This window comes from Neltuma alba, unplaced genomic scaffold (assembly GCF_004799145.2).
Source record: "Neltuma alba isolate B1F8T4 unplaced genomic scaffold, ASM479914v2 tig00010231_pilon, whole genome shotgun sequence".
Classification (NCBI taxonomy): Eukaryota; Viridiplantae; Streptophyta; class Magnoliopsida; order Fabales; family Fabaceae; genus Neltuma; species Neltuma alba.
The window spans coordinates 357,114-371,364 of record NW_021635163.1 but is presented as its reverse complement, the minus strand read 5'-3'; the positions used below and the strand labels follow the sequence as shown (position 1 = coordinate 371,364).

Genomic DNA, 14,251 nt, shown 5'->3' with positions numbered 1-14,251 from the left:
GATTTGAACATTTATTTTGTGAAAAAGTATCAATTAAGTGCTTTTTTTCATCATTTATTCGTAAAAGAGAGAAGTACAATAAATCTTAAAAGACTCTCATTTATTTCTCATAAAAATCTCTCCTTCTGAGAGAGTATAATAGTGGCTTGTCAATTTTGTATTTTCGCATCGAATTTAACTCATAATTTCTAAGACAAGAATTTCCACTACAAACCAATATGAGTTAGACTATATGTTCTTTATCCCCAAAAGAATAAATAGGACTGGAAGGATATATATCTAGCATCATGATGACTTGACTTTTTTTAATTGAATCAATCGACTCTCTTTTATGGATGACAAATTCTGATCCTTATTCGTGTCTATTTTAATTGGATGACGCACTCGACTATTAATAATTTCATTATTAAACAGACAAATCGTTTGAGGAATTAATTAAGAATGGTAAAATGAAACAGGTGCCACATGCTTGCGGGGCTAAAGTGTCTGAAAGTAGCTTCCGTGCTTAATATAATAATTAGATAACTAATTTGAGCATATTAAAAAATTAGTTAAATTGATTATTTGTAATAAATGTATTTTGACTTCTCTAACTTATTATCTTTAATCATGTGTATTGGGACTACTCCTTGGTTGAAGCTTTTTACATTCAATAAGGATATGTTGAAAAAAATATAAATTTAAAAGATAAAATGGATTGAATCTTATATTTACGATCAAATTTAATCCCCACCTAGCTTTTATATTAAGGATTGGAGATAATATTTTAATTAATGAATCTGTCTGAAATATTTAGTTATAAACCTATTTTCTTCTATAACATCTTGTGAGTAATACTAGTTATCCAAAACTGTATATTAATTCATTGGAGTAATATATTGTTTTTCAAATGTTAGAATCGTCTCAATGTTAGTCTTTGACTAATAGATATTGATGTTCGTTGCTTACGTATTATTGATTTTGTATGAAAAAGTTTATCTTATCCCTAAAGTATTTAAATCAATAATTGGTATTTTTTTTTTACCGAAACTTATCCCTAAAGTATTTATATGAATAATTAATACTATAACTAAACTAGTTAAGATAGACACATGTATAGCACGTAACAACGACATTAATATAATTCATGGTTAGCGTGAGTTAGCAATTCTTTTTCTTTTTCTTACGACGAAGCATTTGTTGACAAACCAAATGAAATTCATTTTTTATATTTTTTAACTAAAACATGTGCATCACGTGCTAACGTTGGGTATTAGTGAAAGCTGACAGATCTCCTTATGACAAATGAGTTCCTAATTAATAAGTCAAGATATAAATATATATATATATATATGAATATGTGTGTGTGTGTGTGTGTGTATAACTTGTGACAATATTTCTAATTGATCGTTCATCTAGATTAATAGATTTTTTTATTATTAATGAATGCCTGATTGGCAAAACATGTGGCAGCTTAAATACGAAGCCACACATGTTTTGATTTTAAAAAATAGAGATACCATCTACATTATTAAACTTTTGTATGTGAGTTACTCTTTTATGATGTTATTTTCTACCTATAACTATCCTTCTATTAGTATAATCATATTAAAGGTATTGCACTAAATGTAAGCACCTTTTCAAGAATTCGAACATACTCTTTCATGAATATTTTAAGAGCAAATTAAAATGGTCTTTAACTCAAAGTTAATTCAGAGTTAATGATCGACGTCAATATTTTTGACCAAAAAAAAATGATCGACGTCAATATTCGTTGGTCAAAAAACACAATCCGAACGATTTTGATATTCGAGAGGTGATATTGCTATAATAAATACTTTAAAATAACCAGTGCTTCTCATAATACATTCTATAGTTCAAGGACAAAAACCTTTAACTTGAATTTTTATTTATATTTGGCTAAAGGATACATTTGTTCCTATAATTTTGTACAAGGTTTCAGTTTGGTCCCTTAACTTTAAAAAGTATACTTTTAGTTCTTTGACTTCAAATTTTTTTTTAAAAAAATGATGAAATATATATGAAATGTTGATAAAATATTCTCAAATGTTAACATATTAAGTTTAATTTTCAAAATATTCATGATTATTACAAAAAAATATCATTGAAGCCTAATGATTTTAGAGTTAAAAGACCAAATATAAGCTTTTAATTTTAAAGTTAAAGGACCAAATTGAAACCTTGTATAAAGTTAAAAGACTAAATATATACTTTAGTCTTTATATTTAAAAGGGACCTGCGTAATCACCAATGTCTACAATTACTTTGAACTTGTGGTTTATAATTTAGAAGCCACATAAAACGACAGATCAATTAATTTAAGCATTTTGATATAATTTTTTCACAGCCCGTGACAGCTTTTGATTACACTTACTATGGCAGCCACATTATTGACTAAGTGAGTGTTCAGTTTGGACAAAAAGCATTTAAAAAAAAAGCTTTTATAAAAGTCGAGATAAAATTTTTTTTACATATTTATACTACAAAAATCTGGACTTTCAGGAACCACTTTCAATGGTGACAAAGGAAGTCACCGCTGAAAATATGACTTTCAGCAGCGACAATTCTTGTTGCCGCTGAAAGTCGGGCCTTTCTACCGCGACAAGTGTGTCACCGCCAAAAGTGATAGTTATGGCGGCGACTTATTATTGTCGCTGCTGTAACTGCAACTTTCAGCCATAGCCGCTACGGCAACGACTTGGTGGCGACAAAATGTCGTCGTTGAAGCTTTTCAGTGGCGACATTTGTCACCGCTGAAAGTCGAAATTTTTGTAGTGAATTAATTATTTCTTATGCCATAAAATTATTTTTAAAACTGTGGTTTGATTTTCATCTAACACCCCATAAGTAATGAATAAGATAATTTAAAATTATCAACAAACTTTGTTTAAACTGCAGCTAGTCAATGGCGTGAAATTTGCGTCAAAACAAACATAAAGGAAAGAATCATAAAGCTGATCTTTATTTTACTTACAAATCACAATGCACGCTAACCGTAAAAGGATATAAAGACATTTGTGGAATTTCACATCGAAAAAATGGTATAATATAAAGTTATAGGTAAACCTTGCTGTAAAGCAAGCTATCAGTAACGTGAGATGTACGTTAAAACGAAAAAAAAAAAGGATAAATCATAAAATCTTACTATCTTCTTCAATCCTTAATATAAAATTTATTTGACTAATTTGAAAAAAATAAAAAATTTAAAAAAAATTACTTAATTGCTACCATATGTTAATATTTATAAGCTTAGCAAGTTAGTTTGAAAAAAATAAATATAATATTTTAAAGTAATTTATTTGATTTTTTTAATTTTTTAAAATTAATAAACTGGGTTTTATTTAAGATTGAAAGTAGTATAAATTATGACGAAGGAGGGGGGGAAAGGTGTTTTGTTATATAAAAGGCATTATTTCACAATGCAAAACCTAACACTTAGCTTTAATTAACAATTCTTTCAATATGGAGATACAGATCCCATATTCCATCATCTTCACCTTCTTTTGCTTCTTCTTTCTGATCTGCAAGCTGTCTTCTTCTTCCAAGAAACCGACCAAAACCCTACTTCCAGGGCCATGGAAATTACCTCTCATCGGAAACCTCCACCAACTTGCTAGCTCACTACCTCATCGTTCTCTCACAAATCTTGCAAACAAGTACGGGCCCTTCATGCATCTTCAACTTGGACAGGTTTCTCATATCATAGTGTCTTCACCAGAATATGCCAAAGAAATAATGAAGACACATGATCAGATCTTTGCAAATAGGCCCAAAAATCTTGCCAGTGATATCTTTTCTTACAATAGCACAGATATTGCCGTTTCCCCCTATGGAAACTACTGGAGGCAACTTCGAAAGATTTGTGTTTTGGAACTTTTCTCATCAAAGAGGGTTCAAGCTTTTAGAAGAATAAGGGAAGAAGAGGCATCGACGCTGGTGAGGAACATCTCTGAACATGAAGGTTCTGTCATGAACCTCAGTAAAAAAATGTTGGAACTCACGAATTATATAGTGGCAAGAGTGGCCCTTGGCAAAAAGACAAAGAATGTAGAACATGTCTTGCAAAATTTAGAGCAGGTGACAAAGTTAAGCTCTGCATTATCAATTTTCGATTTCTATCCTTCGCTGAAATTTATCAGTGTCATCACTGGGACGAGAGCTCGAATGATGAAGTTGCACAAAGATGGAGATAAAGTGTTCGATGACATCATCGGAGACCACGAAGAAAAGGAAAAAAATAATGTTGGAGAAGCAGAGCAGGATCTAGTTGATGTTCTCCTGAGGATTCAAAAGGATAATGACTTTGAGATACCGTTATCTCTTGAAAACATTAAAGCAGTTCTTAAGGTTAGTTTGTGAGCACTTTACCCATAAATGTTACTATTTCTAAAATAAAAACTAGTTAACTAATTTGAGTACATCAGAAAAACTAGTTGAGTTAATTATTTATAATAAATGTATGTTGTTTTTCCTAAATACCTTTACTAATCATGTGTCATTTGATGAAACATATAGTATTTGTAACTATTACAAGGATTAACTTGAGAAAAATATATAAACATGAGAGATAAAGTAAATTGTGATCTTATTTAGGACCAAATTAAAAGTCAAACCAACTTTTATATTAAAGACCGGAGGAAGTATACAATTTGTAATCTGATACCCAAAACTCTAATCAATTGTTTGAATTCCCTCTTTAGGATGTTTTTTTCGCTGGAACCGAAACAACAGCAACTACAATAAACTGGACCATGTCCGAATTGCTCAGAGACCCAGAGGCTATGAAAGAGGCACAAACGGAGGTATAGGCACAACAAGAACTTTGAAAGTGTATCACAATTTTGCAAGTTGCGTATGTGCGTGTATGAATAGGGCTTGATGACTTTTATTATAACTCATCATTTAGGGCTGTTCTTCTTAGATTTTTTTTTTCCAAAAAAATCATTGATATTTTCTGCGGGGAACGGTATTGGGAAATTTGATTTTTTTTTAATTTTAAAATTAGCTAGAATTAAAAAAAATAAATCATTATACATGATTATAGCCAAACCTTAAATAATGTCAATTTTTCAACAAAATCTCAAAATAGATTGAAAATAAATTTTTTAAATCCAAAAAATGGACTATTTTTTTTTTTTTACTGATATTGATTATAAATTTGAATTTACTGAGTCGAGTTGCATCTAGTAATTATTAGTGCCTTTGCATGTTAGGTAAGAATAGTCTATGGAAGCAAAGGATACGTGGATGAATCAGAACTTCACCAATTAAAATATTTAAGTGCTGTCATCAAAGAAACTCTAAGGCTACATCCACCAGTAGTATTGATTCCAAGAGAGAACAGTGAAAGTTGTGAAATTAATGGATACGTGATATCTCCGAAAACAAAGATTATCATTAATAGTTGGGCTATTGGAAGAGATCCCAAGATTTGGAACGAACCAGAGAGATTTGAACCAAAGAGGTTTTTCCAAACAATGGATGATTACAACTTCAAAAGTTCAAACTTTGAGTACATTCCATTTGGTGGTGGAAGAAGAATATGCCCAGGAATTACATTTGCTACATCCATTTTGGAATTGTTACTTTCTAATTTGCTATACCACTTTGATTGGAAACTTCCAAAGGAGATGAAAGCTGAGGGATTGGATATGGATGAGTCATTTGGTGCTGTGGTAGCAAGGAAAAAGGATTTAAGTGTAATTCCTTTTCGATATTCTCCTTAATATGTATAGGTTATATATATGTGTTTAATTATTATCTGAATGAATGGTGTTTTCAATACTTTTAAATGTCCTTGAATCTATGCTGTGGATGCTAGAAATGAATAATAAAATAATATCATTTTGAATTGAACATTTATTAGTCAAAGGTTACAATTCATGTGATCTGCAATCATATACATTAAAAACTGCAGGACGAGAGATAAAAAGCCGGTAGAGTACTTGTTTTTATTATTAAACGGTCTCCACGTCCTTCCAATACTACTTTTCATTAAATTGATTGAACAAAAAAAATAATTAGAACTTAAACAAACAGTTTCTCAAAACCCCAACTCTGATGTTATAAAAGTTATCAGTCTCTTCATGAGTTAAATAATTTGTCGCGAGAAGCAAATTAGTGTTTTAGAATAATACAAAGTACACAAGCAACGTTTGCAAAGAAAGTACTCAAATTTTATAGATAGAAACATCAAAAATAATAATGTATATAGGGAGTCTTCATATTAAGAAAGCCAAAACAAGAACTTAATTAGAAGAATCCGATTCATGAGGAATGACTTGTTTTTGTTTTTTGAGGAAATTAATGTGGTAGGATGATTAAAGAACACAATTATGATCGACTTAACTATGGTTCTCCATTCTCTAACCTCTGTTTTTTATTTTCATGGATTGAATCATCTTCTTGGTTTATTTTCCCTTAGGAACACGACATACTCATCATATAGGATAGAAAAAGCCCACCATCATAACTTAACTAGTACAAAACCATTTTTTTGTTGTTTTTTTTTTCCAAGTACAAGTATTATCTTATTGAAAATGATGTCATGTACTAAATACAGATATTTCTCTTAACAGAAATTTAAATTTTAGTTAGTTATATTTGTGAAAAGCTAGTCCTTTCCGTTATATTCAACTACTGATCAGTTTGCCCTTTTTTGTTTTTTTTTCCCGTGTCCATCAGTATGTTCCAATTTGTCTTTGGTATATTCTATGTGTGGCGGGTTCTGTGCATCATTGCTCGAATGTGTCTGGTCTTTTAGTCTAATTTGAATTTCTTTACGTAGTCATTTTATCTTTTAATAATGTTAATTTTTATATTAAAAGAATATTTTTTTTAAAAATTCCATTGATGCTAATAATGCGGACTTTTCTTTTGCTTGGTCACATGAAAATGGCATCTCTGGGTTCCACAATTTTCCCCTTTTTATATTCGAAACAGCAGGCTGGTTTTGGGACTTGGGAGTGCATTATTGCATACTCCTCAATATGTGACCCATTCAGATTAATCTTGAATCATCAAGATTTATACTAGTTTGCTTGGATTAATGGTTGTTAGGTGAATTTTATTTCAACAGACTTTTTAATAAATTGAGTTAAGATAAAACTAAATTAGCATAATGGATAATTGTTTATAAAAAAAGTTTGTTTTTAATAGATAAATAATTTTAAATAAGGAATTTTATAATTATCACTTTTAAGAAATAAATTTATTATTAACAATTTACATATTAAAAATATTTAATCTGGACCATCAATCATATTTTGGACAACAATGATAAAACTTCCATCACCCCGCTTAGAGGGTGTTTAAGATACCTAAAATCACTTAAAAATAGTATTTTTATGTAAGTTGAGACAAAACTCAATCCTCTTACATATGTATTTCGTATGTTATAGAATTATTTTTAAAATTATGGTTTGGTTTCTACTAAAATACTTTCTTAATGAGAATTGGACACGTCTACACAAATGCAATTAATTAATGGAATTTTGTCTTTGCATCAAAGCTATAGTTTCTAACACATGAATTTCAACCACAAACCTAATCACAGCACACAATGATGTGGACATTTGTGGAATTGTACATTGTGAATATGACATAACATATATAAATATAAAAAAAAATCTTTTTCTTTAGTAGCTAGCCTCAGAAAGTCAATGGCAATAAATATGCAATAAAATTAAAACAAAAATAAAGAAATCACGCCTCAATTATTGAATACAGAAGGCATGACTTGACAACCCAAAACCTGGCTCTTATTGGCTTTATCATTCCTTCAGCTTTAATACATATGCAACCATGGAAATATATACATATCTCATATTCCATCATCTTGCCCTTCTTCTGCTTCTTCTTTCCGCTCTGCAACCTATCTTCTCCCAAGAAACCCACCAAAACTCTACCTATAGGGCCATGGAAGTTACTTCTTATCGGAAACCTACACCATCTTGCTGGCTTACCACCTCATAAAGTTGTTCTATATCTTAATTACAAATTACATTTCGCACCAATAATAAAAGGATATAACGACATTTGTGGAATTTTACATTGTAAAAATAATATAAAATTATAGGTAAACCTTGCCGAAAAGCAACTTATTAACGGCGTGAGATTTACGTTAAAAAAAAAAGGGGATAAATCATAAAGTCTATCTTCTTTATGTAAATACTGCCTGCTGTCCTTAATAGATAAAATATAGTTGACTAATTTAAAAAAATTAAAACAGTTCAAAAATTATTTAATTATATCATATGTTATATGGTCTGTCTAAAATAGTTATATGTATGATTAGATTATATAGCAATTTATAAATTAAACAAATTAGTTTGAAGAAAAACAACAAACATAATACTTTAGAGTTTTTATAAGCCGAGTAAATTAGTTTGAAAAAAATAATAAATATAGTATTTTAAAGTAATTTATTTAACTTTATTAATCTTTTCAAATTAGTAAACTGTACCTTATATTAAGAAAGCATAATACTTTAAATTTGTTATAAGTTGAGTAAATTAGTTTGGAGAAAAACAAAAAAATATAATATTTTAAAGTAATTTATTTAACCTTTTTAATCTCTTGAAATTAGTAAATTAGACCTTATATGAAGAATGAGAGCTAGTATAAATTATGATGATCTGCATCAGCCCAAAAGGAGGGGGGAAGTATTTTCTCATATAAAAGGCATTATTTCACGAAACAAAACTCAGCTCACACTTATCTTCAATTAAAATTCTTTCAATATGGAGATAAAGATCCTATATTCCATCATCTTCACCTTCTCCTGCTTCTTCTTTCTAATCTGGAAGCTATCTTCTTCCAAGAAACCCACCAAAACCCTACCTCCAGGGCCATGGAAATTACCTCTCATCGGAAACCTACACCAACTTACTGGCTCCCTACCTCATCGTTCTCTCACAAATCTTGCAAACAAGTACGGGCCCTTCATGCATCTTCAACTTGGACAGGTTTCTCATATCATAGTGTCTGCACCTGAATATGCCAAAGAAATATTGAAGACACATGATCGGGTCTTTGCAAATAGGCCAAAAAGTCTTGCCACTGACGTCTTTTCTTACAATAGAACAGATATTGTCTTCTCCCCATATGGAAATTATTGGAGGCAGCTTCGAAAGATTTGTCTGCTAGAGCTTTTCTCACCGAAGAGGGTTCAGATTTTTAGAAGAATAAGAGAAGAGGAGGTATAGACACTTTTGAGGAACATCTCTGAACATGAAGGTTCTGCCATAAACCTTAGTAGAAATATCTTCGCACTCACAAATTCTATAGTGGCGAGAGCAGCCTTTGGCAAAAAAACAGATAATGTAGAACATATCCTACATATATAATCTGGAGCATGTGACAGAGCTATGTTCTGGCTTGTCAATTTCCGATTTTTATCCTTCGCTGAAATTTATTAGTGTTGTCACTGGGATGAGAGCTCGAATTATGAAAGTGCAGAAAGACGGTGATAGAGTGTTTGATGATGTCATCAGAGACCACATAGAAAAGAACAGGAACAATGATGGAGAGAACGAGGAGGATCTCGTTGATGTTCTTCTCAGGATTCAAAAGGACAATGACTTTGAGACCCCATTATCTTTCGAAAACGTTAAAGCAGTTCTTAAAGTTAGTTCGTGTGCACTTTTACCCCCATAGATATTATAAATTTTTAATCTGATGCACAAAACACACGCACGCACACATCTCTCTAATCAATTGTTTGATTTCCTTTTTCAGGATGTTTTATTTGCTGGAACTGAAACAACAGCAACTACAACAAACTGGGCAATGTCAGAATTGCTCAAAAACCCAGAAGCTATGAAGGAGGCACAAATGGAGGTATATAGGCACAACAAAAACTTTGAAATAACTGTATTACAATTTAGTAAGTGTTGTTTGTTTGTGTATTAAATATGACTCTTACTATACCCCAGGTCATTTAAGGGTGCTCGTTTTAGATTATTTTTTTTTTTGAAGGGGAATTACAATTAAGTCTAAAAAAATTACTAAAAAGTTTGAATAATAGCCTAAGTAGCTTATAACAACAAGTTCTAAACTTCAAAGTAGAAAATGATAATTTCTGAGACTTGTTTTGTAATTTTTTTTTCTTAAAACCTTATTGTAATTCTCCCATTTTTTAAAAAAATCATTGACTATGTGTGTATTAAATATGACTCTTACTACACCCCAAGTCATTTAGGGCTGCTTGTTTTAGATTTTTTGAAAAAAAATCACTGACCAAACATTTAAGGGTTAAAAACACTTTTATTTGATTTGAATTTTGAAAATGAATCAGAATAAAAAAACAGTAAGTCATATAATGACCAAACAAAAAGTGACGTCAATTTTTCATAAAATCTAAAATAGGTTGAAAATCAATTATTTATTTTTAATCTCCAACAAAAAGGCCATTATTTGTTCGTTGAAATTGATTATAAAATTGAAATTATTGATTTGACTTATGTATGATAATTATTATTGGCTTTATATTAGGTAAGAAGAGTTTATGGAAGCAAAGGATATGTAGATGAATCAGAACTTCACCAATTAAAATATTTAGCTGCTGTCATCAAAGAAACTCTGAGGTTACATCCACCAGGAGTATTGTTGGTTCCAAGAGAGAACTATGAGAGTTGTGAAATTAATGGATATGTGATACCACCCAAGACAAAGATTATCGTTAATGCTTGGGCCATTGCAAGAGATCCCAAGAATTGGAATGATCCAGAGATGTTTGAACCAAGGAGGTTTCTTGATACAATGGTTGATTACAACTTCAAAGGTTCAAATTTTGAGTATATCCCGTTTGGTGCTGGAAGAAGAATATGTCCTGGAATTACATTTGCTATACCTGTTTTAGAGTGTTGCTTTCCAATTTGCTTTACCATTTTAATTGGAAACTTCCAAACGGGATGAAGCCTGAGGAGTTAGACATGGATGAGTTATTTGGGGCCTCAGTAGGAAGGAAAAAGGATTTAATTGTAATTCCCATCGGCTATTCTCCTTAGTACTATATGTCCTTGTCACATGGTGTTAAAACTCAATTAAGTCGGTAGGGCACACCATTAAATGAATAAACTACTCTTTTGGACTTTTGGTTCTCTGATCATGAGCATTGGGTACAAGTTTATTGTGTTGGACTTTATTCTTTTTCCCCCCCCCCCTTACGTTGCTTAGTTTGAAATGATACCATGTTGAGTTAAAAAATAATAGCTCGTTAGATTTATATTTTAGTAATTCTATTTTATTAGATTTTTTTGTGATTTATACATAAATATTTCATTTATTTGTGGATTATGTTTTTCTTTAAATATTACTTTTTTAGAATTATATCTGTATAATTCTATAAGATTTAATTAAATTATATTATTTTAATGATAATTGGGTTTACCCTTGTTCAACAATGCGTTTGGACCGCTTACCCTTAAATTATGAGAGAAATTCTTGCATGCACTGGAAGTACCATGTAATTTGTGATCTGTCCAATTAAATGAAACCAACTCAGATAGATGCAGTCTTACCTGGCATTACTAGTGAGAGCAACAAAAGATTGTGGGTCCCACAAAAAAATTAATAATTAACAATTTCTCTCTCTTCCTCCCATTTTCACTTCCGACATTGCCCTTCTTTCTTTTCAGTCAAGCCGCCGAAAACTGTCCCAAAAAAACCTTCATCCATTAACCCCATTAGCTGTAGGTCAATCCATGCTCCAAACTCATGGAGTCTGTCTCTCCATTTTTCTAGAGAAACATCATCAAAAGTGAACTATAGACCTATAGTAGGTTTGTAGTCTATCCTTCTTGGCACAGACGTATGAGGGACAGATGGTTCTTCATCAATAGGATCTTCAACTGTAGGATCTGGTGGGACCATTGCTACCTTAGAGATATCAGCATGATATGTCTCAGAATTAGAGTTAGAACTGTATTCAATAGAGGAATCAGACTCAGCTTCAGAGGCTTCATCTATTGATGACTGGTTCTTATTCAAGGATTGGAAAGTAGCTATGGTTTTGTTTGGATCAGCAACTTCTTTTCCTTTTTCTCTATCTATAAGAGAAGTTTGTTTTGGTGGAGATGATGGTGGAGTTCTTATTACAACTCCTTGAGAGGGTGGTGTTGGTTCAATAGGTTTAGTGTACGAGGATGATGGGTAGAAAAGTCTTTCAGATGAGGAGAAGTGAGGTGGTCGTACTGGAGGTCTAGGAGTAGGATTTGGTTGGACAGGTGAAAGAGTTGGTTGTCGAGATTTTCTCAACTATCTTAAAATAGGATAAGACATTTTGAAAACCTTACTGTAATCAGATTCTCTGGGGTAAGAAGGGGGTGATGTTGGATATGTAGGAGGTTGGAAACTAGAGGGGTAAGACGGATAAGGGTCATAGATGGTTTGTGAATGATCTTTAGCGATGTCTGACTCGATCCTTTGCAAATCCTTTCGGATTTGTGATAGTTCTTGTTCTTTCCTGGTAAATTCTGGTCCAATATATCCTTTTTCAATAAATCGCTTCAGATATGCATCCAATTGGTAAGCCTGAGAAGATAGAGTCATATAGAGCTGTTTGACTTGATCAGAGACTTGGTCAAGCCTGCTTTGTTAGGATTATAGTTTTGATGATAACAAAGTCAGAAAATTTGGGTTAAGTATTTTGATCGATCAACTGATCGATCAATCGTTTATCGCTAAGGTTTCAGATAATTGTTCAAATGTAAATCAGGTTTATAGTAGGTATTTGGATCGAAGAGCTATTCGATAAGTAATTAATCGATAAAGTGATCGATTATCGCTAACGTGAAAATCTCTCAAGAGTATGGTTAATTATCGATCAACTGATCGATAATATCAGATAAACAATCGAGTTACTGATAAGAGAACCAAATCTGAAGTGTATTTATCGATCAAGTGATCGATAAATCAGTCATCAATAACGACTTCGATAAAAGGTAACACAATCTACTTGTTCTGCACATTAATTCTGTTACCAATTTATCGATCATATTCTCGATCATTTGTTTATCGATCACATGTTCGAACATTATGCTCTAACTCTCTGAATGCAGGTAATCAACTTCACTGATGGATCGATAACCTTATTGATCATAAAATTATCGATCACATGATCGATAATCATTGCCTTTATCTACTCTTATTTAGTTTTCCTGCAACCAAATTATCGATAACATTATCGATAAATTTAACTTGTTTGCATAAATAACTTTTCACATAACATGATCGATAAAGAGTCTAAGGATTGCTATATTCGCATTAATTTATGTTGGACTATTTTTCGATCACCTAATCGATCACTGGTTTTTCGATAATATGATCGATCATTCAATTCCCTGAAACTCATATTTTCACAAAACGTGATCGATAATCAGTTTCCTTGTCTTACAGGATTAAATTTCTCTTCTTACTTTATTCGATCATTTGTTCGAATATTCATTAATCGATCAACTGTTCGATCACTTCAGATAGTCTATGTCTTTCATTGAATATATACATACCCATGGTTTATCGATAACATTATTCATCATACATTTATCGATAAATTGTTCGATCATCAATGACTGAAGTTTCATTTCAATAACATTTGAATTATCGATAATCTGTTCGATCAAACAAGTGTTCGATCACTTGTTCGATCATGGAACGAATTCCTCTTTCTATGATAATTCTTAGAGTCAATGATCCAACACTTGATCGATAATATTGGTGAACTAATTCGAAAATTCTTCATTCTGTTTATCGATAACCTGATCTATCATCGAGTGATCGATCATCTTTTCGATCAAACTAAACCAGAATGACTTTTTGTTCTTCTTACTGATAAATGATTTCGTCACAAAATCTTTGAATGATAAATTTGTTTTTTCTTCCTTGTTCAAGATTAAAGTATTCACCGCAAAACTCTCATTTGTTAAAAGCTTAAAATATGCAGATTAATGAAAACGAGTGCAACGGCTCTTCAACGGGATTACGTAGACTGCAACCTACAGTGTCAGAAGCTCAGACGCATTAATGGCGGAGCCGTTGAAACCAGTGAAACACGCAAACGGAGTCACAACGGCTAGAAGCTCTTCCGTCTAACGGCTACTTAATGATATCAACTATAAAAGGCGCGAAGAAGCATTAATGAAGCGATTGAATACTGGAACTACCACCTGCGATTATCTAGTCTAGCATTCAATACTCTGTTTTTCACGTTACTACCGAGCATCAGTGTTTATCATTAAATTCACTCTGTAAG

General features: G+C 31.7%; 1 pseudogene; it reads left to right on the top strand.

Moving 5' to 3' along the window:
• The first annotated feature begins 3,445 nt into the window (after positions 1–3,445).
• On the top strand, positions 3,446–11,057 carry LOC114755100 (cytochrome P450 71D10-like; annotated as a pseudogene).
• The last annotated feature ends 3,194 nt before the right edge of the window (positions 11,058–14,251 follow it).